General features: G+C 45.1%; 1 pseudogene; it reads right to left on the reverse strand.

Moving 5' to 3' along the window:
* Positions 1 to 523: 523 nt before the first annotated feature.
* On the reverse strand, positions 524 to 9,438 carry LOC109315224 (annotated as a pseudogene).
* Positions 9,439 to 10,149: the final 711 nt, after the last annotated feature.

A 10,149-nucleotide genomic window follows, 5' to 3' on the forward strand; every position in this document is an offset into this window, starting at 1 on the left:
AGCCACATGTGGAGTACTGTGCCCAGTTTTGGTCCCCCCCACCATAGAAAGGATGTGGACAAGTTGGAAAGAGTCCAACGGAGAGCAACGAAAATGGTTCAGGGGCAGGGGCACATGATTTATGAGAAAAAGCTGAGAGAGCTGGGCTTATTTAGTTTGGAGAAGAGAAGACTGAGGGGGGGATTTAATAACAGCCTTTAGCTACCTGTAGGCTGGTTCCAAAGAGGATGGGCTGTTCTCAGTGGTGACTTATGAGAGAACAAGGAGCAATGGTCGGTCTTAAGTTGCAGCAAGGGAGGTTTAGGCTGAATATTAGGAAAAAAACTCTCTCACTAGGAAGATGGTGAAACACTGGAACAAGTTACCTAGAGAAGTGGTGGAATCTCCATCCTTGGAAGTTTTTAAGACCCAACTAGACAAAGTCCTGGCTAGAATGATTTAGTTGGGGATGGTCCTGCTTTGAGCAGGGGGTTGGACTAAATTATCTCCTGAGGTCCCTAACTTTCTGTGATTCTATGATTCTTTATTTGTGAGCTGCTGTTGGCACTGTAGTTAGTACTATCACTTGAGAACTTGAAGATGAACCTGCAAGTGGTTTCTATTCTGTTTTGATTTTGAAGCTTTCCTGGTCATGGTTTAAATTTTTGCAGATGAGGGACCAAATGCATTGGGTCCCTCTGACAAGTCAGCTATAGCTAAGTCAGTGCCACTGTCTTTGGCCATGAAGAGACACATCTTCATCACAGATTCTACCAGTTGGTCAATAAATTGCTTGTTGACCTGATCTATATTGTCAAACTGTTCCATGGCTGAATTGGGCTGCTTGGCTAAGGCCTGTTTGGAGGGCTTATATTCACTGGCAGAAATATACTTAAAGCTCTGGGTTTTTTTGCTGGACCTGTCTTCTATATTGAACCCAGCCTTGTGCAAGACCCTCTGTATGCTGGACAAGAGGATACTTGATATGTCTCCCTTTTGGGAGTTGAGCTGCTTTGGTAATTGTTCCATGTCCCTAGCTGCCTCAACCCAGAACCTGCTGCAAGGGACTTGGAACTTCAGCTGCCCAGCTTTTTCAAAATGTGAATCACGAGAAACACCCAAATGAAGTGACACCTTAATGTAATGATAGATTAGCACAAAGTTATTAGCTTCTGGTTAGAAGAGCGAGTTTGGCAGAAAGAGTTTGATCATTTTACAGTGTCATCTGTCAAATAGCAATAAAACAAAGAATAGCTCACCAACAGCCTGTAATGGTAAAAAAAACAAAACACCTTTAGGTTTGAGAAACTTCTGTTTCTCTTCCTTTGGCACCTTTTCTGTCTTCTGCTTTTTCCCCATTGCTCCCCCTTTTTCTTTCAGTTTTACAAATACAGAATCTGCCTGTTTTTTCCTTTTCCCGTTTAACTCTTGAAATAAAACCAATAAAAACACAGTAGCAGTGCAAATGAGATGTAAAACCTGGCCCATGCAAACTTTTATGAAGCTCTTACTAGTAGAGTGTTGAAAAATTATACAATCATAGCAGTCATATATGGAAAATATTTTTTTTATTGTTTGATGAACCTCTCTACCAGTTAAGAATTTCTCCCTGCAAAGTATTTTCCCTTTTTCCATCCGATTTACTTTTATTACACTCCCCTTTATAAAATATCACCCATCCTGGATCTCTGGAGAAGATGGATGTCTTTGTGGCAGAGCTCCACAGCAAACTTCTGGCAGATCGTGTCTATAGTGGGCATGCTCCAACTGGATTCTGAAAAGATCAAACTGGGTTTTCTCTTCAGTTACAATTCTGGGCTATTGCGAGTTGGGCTAGGATTGGAGATGAACTGAGATCAGGAAGTTTCTTCCTCATATGCTGTTAGTGAACCTTCCTGCCAGTCTTGTAAATTTGTGGGGCCTCAGGTTGGGAATCCAAGATGAACTTGTAAGGGGCGATGGCGGACAGAACCTCAGGACATTGGGAAATGCCGAAAGCCAGTAACAAGTCTATCCAGGCACCATGCAAAGCCCTCCAGTTTATAACTGGTAGAACCAAGCTGAAGTAAAGACTGTTTAACCAGGATCTTCATCATCCACGAGTGGCAGGAAATCCTAGTGCTTGGTGTTACATTAGAACACAAGAGTAAAGAAGTGAATAGTATTGAGCCTGAGTACATACAGATGTTTACAGGCAGCCAACAGCCTACTGAATTGAAGGGGGGAAGCTGGCGGGTGCTAGTGGGACAGGACCTAATGACAGAGTTTAGAAGTGGGTCCAACAGGACTTGCTTGAGATAAGAAAATAATATTGGGATTATAGAATGGCTTTCACCTCCTGGAGTGCATAGTTGAGCTTCAATGCATGGCTGACAAGAGGAGCCAAACCCTTGTAAGAATGGGACTTCTATCCTCTGTACACTAAGGGTAGGTGTTTCTTAGAAGCAGTTCCATGAGGAAGTCTTCCTTATTGGCATTTTCCATAGTCTGGGTCAGTGAAACCAGTTTCTAGATCCTGAAGAAGCCATGGTAGAAGAATAGCAGTCCAGCAAAATCTTGAGGGAGACCTCATGTATAGAAAAGTTGGTTGTTGTCTACGAAAGGTCAGACCTCTCTCAACTAATTAGTCTGAAGTCAGGCAGAAGATAAGGCAGAGTTACACCTTAGAGACTAACACAGCTAACCACTAGACATCCCAGGACATCTAATGTGGACCTAGACATACCAGTGTAAAGCTTTCTTACACCAGTATTTTCTATTCCATATGGGAATCATTGCATCAGTATGAAGTAGCTTTCTGCAAGTCTCACAGCACAGCAAGCAAGGACTGGACACCTTGGGGCATGAGCCACTGAAACTGGATACCAGCTTCTCCAGAACATATTGCAGGGAGAAGGTGTTGGAAGTTGGCTTCCTAGATAGCACTGTGGGGCTAAAGACAGACCACCTGGAAAGTACAACCAAAAGGTCCACTGGTAGAAAGAATAGCTGTTGAGAACAATCATTGTTTACTTTTACGTTTCATGAGGCACAATTGTCTGTTGTGTGACTGGGTGAGTATTTCATGGAGAAAGAATAAATTAAATGAAAATACTGATAAGGCTGGACCACAAATAAAGTCCTTTTGGAATGCCACAAATAAAAAAAAAAGTGTGGCTCTCCTCCTTGCATCTCTCGAGACTTTTTTTAAATAATCTTTGCAGCAGCAGGATGTTGGCTGCCATGGTCCTGCTCTACCTGTGGCAGATTAGGAAGTTGTATCTTCTGGTGTCAGGGTTTAGTGTGTAGTTTTGCTAATAGATTAGACAGTGGATTTGTATAGAATGGTTTGGATAGGAATGATTCGTCTCTATGAATCTATGATTTAAATGCTTTTTGAGCTACTGTACTTCAGAGCTACTACTGTGTTTCTGTTCAGAAATATGTTGTAGGTTGTGCCCTATTATATAAATAATTACTGATTTGGCAAAACACTTGATATGTTTTCATGAATTATGCCCTTTTAAAGTGTAGACAGATAAACAAATTACATTAAATTGAGGTGAGGAGGTTTTTAATGTATTTAAAGCAGGCCTCACATTCCAACAAAGTCCTTCTCCTTTCCTACTCTTCCCTGCTACTATACAGACAACAGCGGAACCTGGCCCTCCCTTCCCAGGGCACCTATGAAAATGCAACATCACTACTAAGTGCCCTGCAGCAGGAGGAAGTTGCCAGCAATGTTAGAAATAATCTGCAGAGCTGCACCACTACACCTTCCATTCCCCACAGCCAGAGGGATGGAGAGTGCCAGGCAGGTTAATCCATTCCTGGGCAGTTTCTCTAGGTCGCATCTACAACAGTTTGCCCCTGGAGAGACAAGGCCCAGATGTCTAGTATCTAAGCTCTAAGGGATGACCTGGAAGCCAGTTCTGCAGTTTTCTGGGTTTGTGTCTGCTTCAGAGGAGATATTTATACTATGCAGACTCATAGGCAGCATGGAAAAAAAGTTCTGGGACAGGGATGCACAACATACAGCCCTTGACATCATTTTTAGTAGACCACTTTGTTCAATGAAAATAGCTGTGAAAAGCCACACAGAGTCCCGTGCCTTTGCTGTACATCAATTCACTAATCTGTGTATACATCTGCATGCATAGTCCAGTCTCCCCCTTGCAAAAGTGTTGAGAGCTCATGTCTGGCCAGAGCTGATCCTACTGGTGGCAGCCTTCCTCTGGGCAGTGCACCTGGCAGGTGACCCTGGATGAAGGGGGAAGTGTACATCCCTGCTTTAGGGCTTCTCTGCTGCAACAAGGACAGATTCAGGCCTTGCCTAGACATGGATGGAGTACACTCCTCTATTAGTTGCTTAGTTATTTTTTTTAAACTCTGATGAAATGCTTAATAAAGTAGCCCTTTCTATATAATTTTTTTTAATTGATGATCTTGCCCAGCTTGTGTATGACAGCGTATTGAATTCATTGCAGCACTACACCCGCAAACGTTTGATTTTTGCTCCAATAGAGAGCTGGTTTGGGCACTTTGGCTGGGTCTAAGTGTCTTGAGAGGAAGAAGGAGTTGGCACTTCCTTGGAGATTATTAAGCATCCAGTCCATCAGTCCACAGAAAGTCATGTTTCCCACAGCAGCATCAATTTATTGGTTTCCAAAGTACCTCATTACTTCCTGGAGAATATCCCTCATGCTGTAGCCCTTCTTGTCCATTTTTCATCTAGCAGAGGAAGCTTCTTCAGATCCTCATCATTTACATGCAGAAAGGATAGTTTTTCTCAAGGTTTTCTTGAAGGAAAAAGAAGGATGCAAATCTCAAGCATCTTTGTGCAAACTTCAGAAAAGCACTGCTCAATGGATAAGTCAAGTTTAGCATTTGCTCCACTTAAAACAGGGTTCCAGGACCCAGAATCTCAAGCTATGCAGTTTACAGCAATGAAAGGCGAAATGCACGGCTCTGGAAGAGACAAGGGAAAAGGAGCATTTGAGTTCATTCCTGTTACCTTCATGGCTTCAGATTTTCGGGCTTTTTACACTGAAATACTTTTTACACTATAAATACTAGACTTTGAGACCAGGATTGTCCCTTATCTTCTCCCGCTAGGGCTTTAAGAAGGCATTTCACCATTAGTAGTCCCTGAGTTATCCTCTCGTGAGATGCCCTGGGAGATGGTAGCTTACCACAAGGGTCTTGTCTGCATTTTTGTGGATTATCTGAAGGAGCCGGTGCCTGTTGGAATCCAACTGTATATTTCTGAAGGTCGGTGTTGAGCCAGATCACAATGCTAAGTTCATCAGCTGAACCATATTTAAAAAGACAAACTGCTCCTTCAGTCTGAGAATGATTTTGCTTCTCATAGTCTTTTATTATGATGACCTCCTGTTCCTCCTTATTTGTTAGACCAAGTTCAGTTGAATATTCAGAGATGTTGGCTTGCATCTTTCTTTGCTTTTGGATCTGAGGCTGGGGACATCAACAAAAGAGATCACCTTGTGGTCCTGGTCCTTCAGGTTTGTAGAGAGGTCTACTTGACACATGCCTGCCTGGTTGCATAGCCAGTCAACTTCCTGAGTCATCTTTGCAGATTGACGATAGAGCTGTACCCAGGCCCGTAAAGTGTTCTTCTGTCAGTTAAGCTATTGTGATGATGACCCTGCCAGACTTGATGTTGCCTCCTCACTCAACTTTTCCTGCTCTTTTGTTGCCATATTTCATGTTCGCTGTGTTGACTCTTGGTTTCTACAGCTGTAGTGACATCACAAAGATTCAGTTTCACCAACAGCTAGTCATGCATTGGTCCTGGTTCAGCATTAGCCTGCTATACTGGTTTTTTCTTAGGTTGTAATGAATCTGTTTCCTTGGGTATTGAAGGGTACTGTACCACCTCTGGAGGGGGCCTGTTCCAAACCCTCGGCACTCGACTTGTAAAGAAGTTTTTCCTTACATCTAGCCTGAAGCAATGTTCAACCAGTTTGTGCCTATTATTTCCTGTCCTCCCCTGGGGCGCCTTGGTGAATAGATGCTTCCCAAGGCATTGATGTATACCCCTGATATACTTATAGGCTGCCACCAAGTCCTTTCTGACTCTTCTCTTCTCCATGCTGAACAGTCCCACACCTTTCAGCCTCTCCTCATATGACTTGCTCTCTAGGCCTCTAATCATAAGCGTGGTCCCCCTTGGACTCTCTCGAGCTTCTCCACATCCTTCCTAAAGTGCAACGCCCAGAACTGGACACAGTACTTCAGCTGCAGTCTCACCAAGGCCAAGTAGAGAGGGAGGATGACATCCTTAGCCCTGCTCGAGATACCTTGGTAGACGTGTGCCAGTGTTTGATTAGTAGGGGTGTGCAAAACAGGCCATATTCTATTTGGATTCAGATTCCACTGGAATCAGAGACAGTGATTTGATTTGTTGATTCGGATCACTGCCCCCGATTCTTTTCAGCTGAATCCAAATCTGAAGATTCGATGCTGATTCAGAGAACCAATGATTCGGCCATAGACACAGCTTTAAATGTTTTTCCTACATACCTCAAGGTACCAGGCAGCTCGTGAACGCTGCGATGCTGGGGTGCACGGAGCATCCCACAGGAGCGCAGAGGGGTCCCCAGCACACTCGCCAACAGCCCCAGAAGTCGACCAGAAGCACCTTCAGTCCACTTCCAGGTCTGCTGGGAAGCGCCCCCCGCCCCTCTGACTCGGTGATTGGCCATGGGGGGACCCCAGGTGCCCCCTTAGAAGCCACCGTTGCCAAGACCTGGGGAGGGGCGCACTCCCCGGCAGGCCCAGAAGTGGACCAGGAGTGCCGTACTTCAAGAAGGATGTGGACAACATGGAGAGGGTCCAGAGGAGGACCACTTGCATGATCAGGGGGCAGCAGGGCAGGCCCTGTGAGGAGAGGTTAAGGGACCTGAACCTGTCCAGCCTCTACAAGAGAAGGCTGAGTGGGGATCTAGTGCCCAGTTACAAAGTAGTCATAGGGGACCAGCAGGCATTGGGGGAGTCCCTGTTCCCCCCAAGCACTACCAGGAGTAACTACAAATAACAGTCACAAGCTGGCAGAGGGTAGATTCAGGCTAGACATCAGGAGGCACTACCTCACGGTCAGGGTGGCTAGGATCTGGAACCAACTTCCAAGCAAAGTGGTGCTGGCTCCTACCCTGGGGGTCTTTAAGACAAGGCTAGACAATCACTTTGTGAGGGTCATTTGACCCCAATACTCTTTCCTGCAAGGCAGGGGGTAAGGCTTGATGATCTGCTCAGGTCCCTTCCAACCCTACCAAATATGATACTATGGTCCACTTTCAGGTCTGCTGCCGGGAGTACTGGGGACTCCCGCCACTGCACCCCTGTACTCCTGTGAGACGCTCCATCTGCCCTAGCATCACAGCATTCACAAGCTGCCTGTTATCTCGAGGTACATAGAAAAAACGTTTAAAGCTGTGTCTATGTCTGAATTGCCGAATCTTTCTGAATCTCTCCAAATTGATTCAGAGAGTTCCAATTCAATTCAGAGAGATGAAAGGGTCTCCTGATTCAATTCGGATTTGGAGATTTGGCCACCGAATCAGGCCGAATCTCCGCTAAATTGAATCAGGGACCAAAGCTTCACACAGCCCTACTGATTAGCTCTGCCAGCTACAGCATCGTATTGGTGGTTCGTATTCATTTTGTTGTCTATCACAACACCCACGTCTCATTCAGTTGTTGTGCTAGCAAGCATTGCACTGCCGAGTCTGTAAGTGTGTTGTGCATTATTTCTCCCCAGGTGGACCACTTTATCTTTCTCTGTATTAAACAACATCAGGTTGAGGTCTGTTCACTTTGTGAACTTGTCCAGGTCGGCTGTAATGCCAGCCTTTCTTCAAACGTGACCACGCTACCCCATATTTTGGTGTCCTCAGTGAATTTTGGTAGTTCACTTTTAATACCCAAATCTAAATTATTGATGAACATGTTGAAAAGTACTGATCCAAGTACTGAACCTTGAGGGATGCCACTGGCCACCTTCCACCATGATGACTCAGTTCTGTCAATCAGTAATCTCCAGGTGCTACCTTGGAGCCAATTACCTAGCCACTGGACCGTAAAGTAGTCAAGGCCACATTTTCCCAGTTTTATCATGAGGACATCATGGGACACCAAGTCAAAGGCCTTTCTGAAGTCCAAGCATATGACATCAACATTATTTCCCCTATCCAAGTGGCAAGTTACCTGGTCATAGAAGGAAATGAGGTTGGTCTGGCATGACCTGCCTGTAATTGAAGCCATATTGGCTATCCTTTAGAATACTGCCTTCTGTTACCCTATCTTTAATGGATTCTTTGATCATTTTCTCCATGATTTTACCAGAGATTGGGATCAAACTAATTGGCCTGTAATTTCCCAGGTCCTCCTTTCGCCATTTCTTAAAGATAGACACCATGTTGGCCTTCTTCCAGTCTTCTCGGACCTCTCCCAAGCAACATGAGTCTTCAAATAACTTTGCCATAGGTCACATGATGACATCAGACAGTTCTTTTAGCATTCTCAGGTGTAGCTCATCCAGTCCTGCTGACTTGTAGATATTAAGCCTTTGTAGGTGTTCCTTCACAAGATCTACACCAACTGTGGGACGGTGGTCACCCCTACCATGATCATCCTATATCCTGTCAAGTAGGGTAATACCCATGGACTGATGGAATACCGATGTGAAGTATTCATTCAGGAGGTCAGTTTTATCCTGAAGGTCAGTTATCAGTTGTCCCATTTCATTCGTCAGGGGCCCTATGCTTCCTTTATTTTTTCTCCTACTTGCTGTACATCTAAAGAAGGGCTTTTTGTGGTCCTTGATTCCAGTTGCAAATTTGTATTTGGATTGTGCTTTTGCTGTCCTGATCTGCTCCCTACAGGTGCAGGCTCTTGCTGAGTACTCCTCTTTAGTAGTTATTCCTGACTTCCATCACTTGTAGGCTTCTCAGTTTAATTTCAGGAGGTCCATGACTTCCCTGTTGAGCCAAAAGGATCTCCCAGCCTTTTTGCTGCCTTTCTTATGAAGGGAATAGACTTCCTTTGAGCTTTTAGGATCACTTCCTTGAGGAACAACCACTTACCTTGTACTCCCTTCCTCATCAGACCATGGTCCCACAGTGCCTCGCCAACCAATCTCCTAAGTTTGTGGAAGTCAGCCTTCCTAAAATCAAGGATTTCTACCATACTGGCTGATTTCTCTGACTTATGGTGGATGGAGCAGATGATCATCTCATGGTCACTGTTGCCCAGTTTCCCTTTGATCCTCAGGTTGCTCACTAGTTCATCCTCTTTGGCCAGAACCAAGTCTAAGAGAACCTTGTCCTTGGTTGGCCCATAGATTCCTTGAGTTAGGTAGAGCTCCTCAACACAAGTGAGGAAGCTTTGTGAGTAATCAGATCTGACTGAGTGCTCATCCCATGAGGTGTCTAGGTAGGTGAAGTCACCCATGACAACCATGCTCCAAAACCATGCAGCCTCTGCCAGTTCTCCAGAGAATTCCTGGTCAAGCTGGTCCACTTGGTTTGGAGGTCTGTAATAAACTCCTACAGTCAAATCCCTTCTCCATGCTTACTCCATATCTTGACCCAGAGGGTCTCAAGTCCCCCTTCTTCATTTCCAATCTTCGCTTCTAGGGAGAGGTAATGTTCCTTCACATAGAGAGCAACTCCTCTGCCCTTCTTCCCAACACAATCCCTCCTGTATAGGGTGTATCCCCCTATGCCTATGGTCCAGTCAACTTTGGACCCTGTGGTCCCACCAGGTCTCCATGATCCCTATGAGATCATATTGCTTATTGGTTAATAGGGGGGCCAGTTCTTCCTGCTTGTTTCCCATGCTTCTGGCATTAGTGTACAAACAGCTAAGCCTGCCATTGAAGGCCCTAGGCTTTCTGATGAGCTGTGGAATAACCTGTCCATTGGCCAGTGTGGGAGAATGCTTCTTATTGTCCACTGGGATGCTGGTTTTGAGGTTGCCATTTCTCCAGCTTGTGCTAGTAATTAATGGCCCATCCCCTGGTGATCTCAGTTTAAAGCCCTAACTAGGAGGTCCACCATTCTAGCTGAGAAAAGCTTTTTCCCCTTTGGTGTGAAGTGGATGCCATCTCTTCCCAACAGGCCGCAGTACCTGAGGTGCATGCCATGGTCAGAGAAGCTGAAGCCCTCACAG

Source organism: Crocodylus porosus, unplaced genomic scaffold, assembly GCF_001723895.1.
Source record: "Crocodylus porosus isolate Cpor-Errol unplaced genomic scaffold, CroPor_comp1, whole genome shotgun sequence".
NCBI classification, from domain to species: Eukaryota; Metazoa; Chordata; order Crocodylia; family Crocodylidae; genus Crocodylus; species Crocodylus porosus.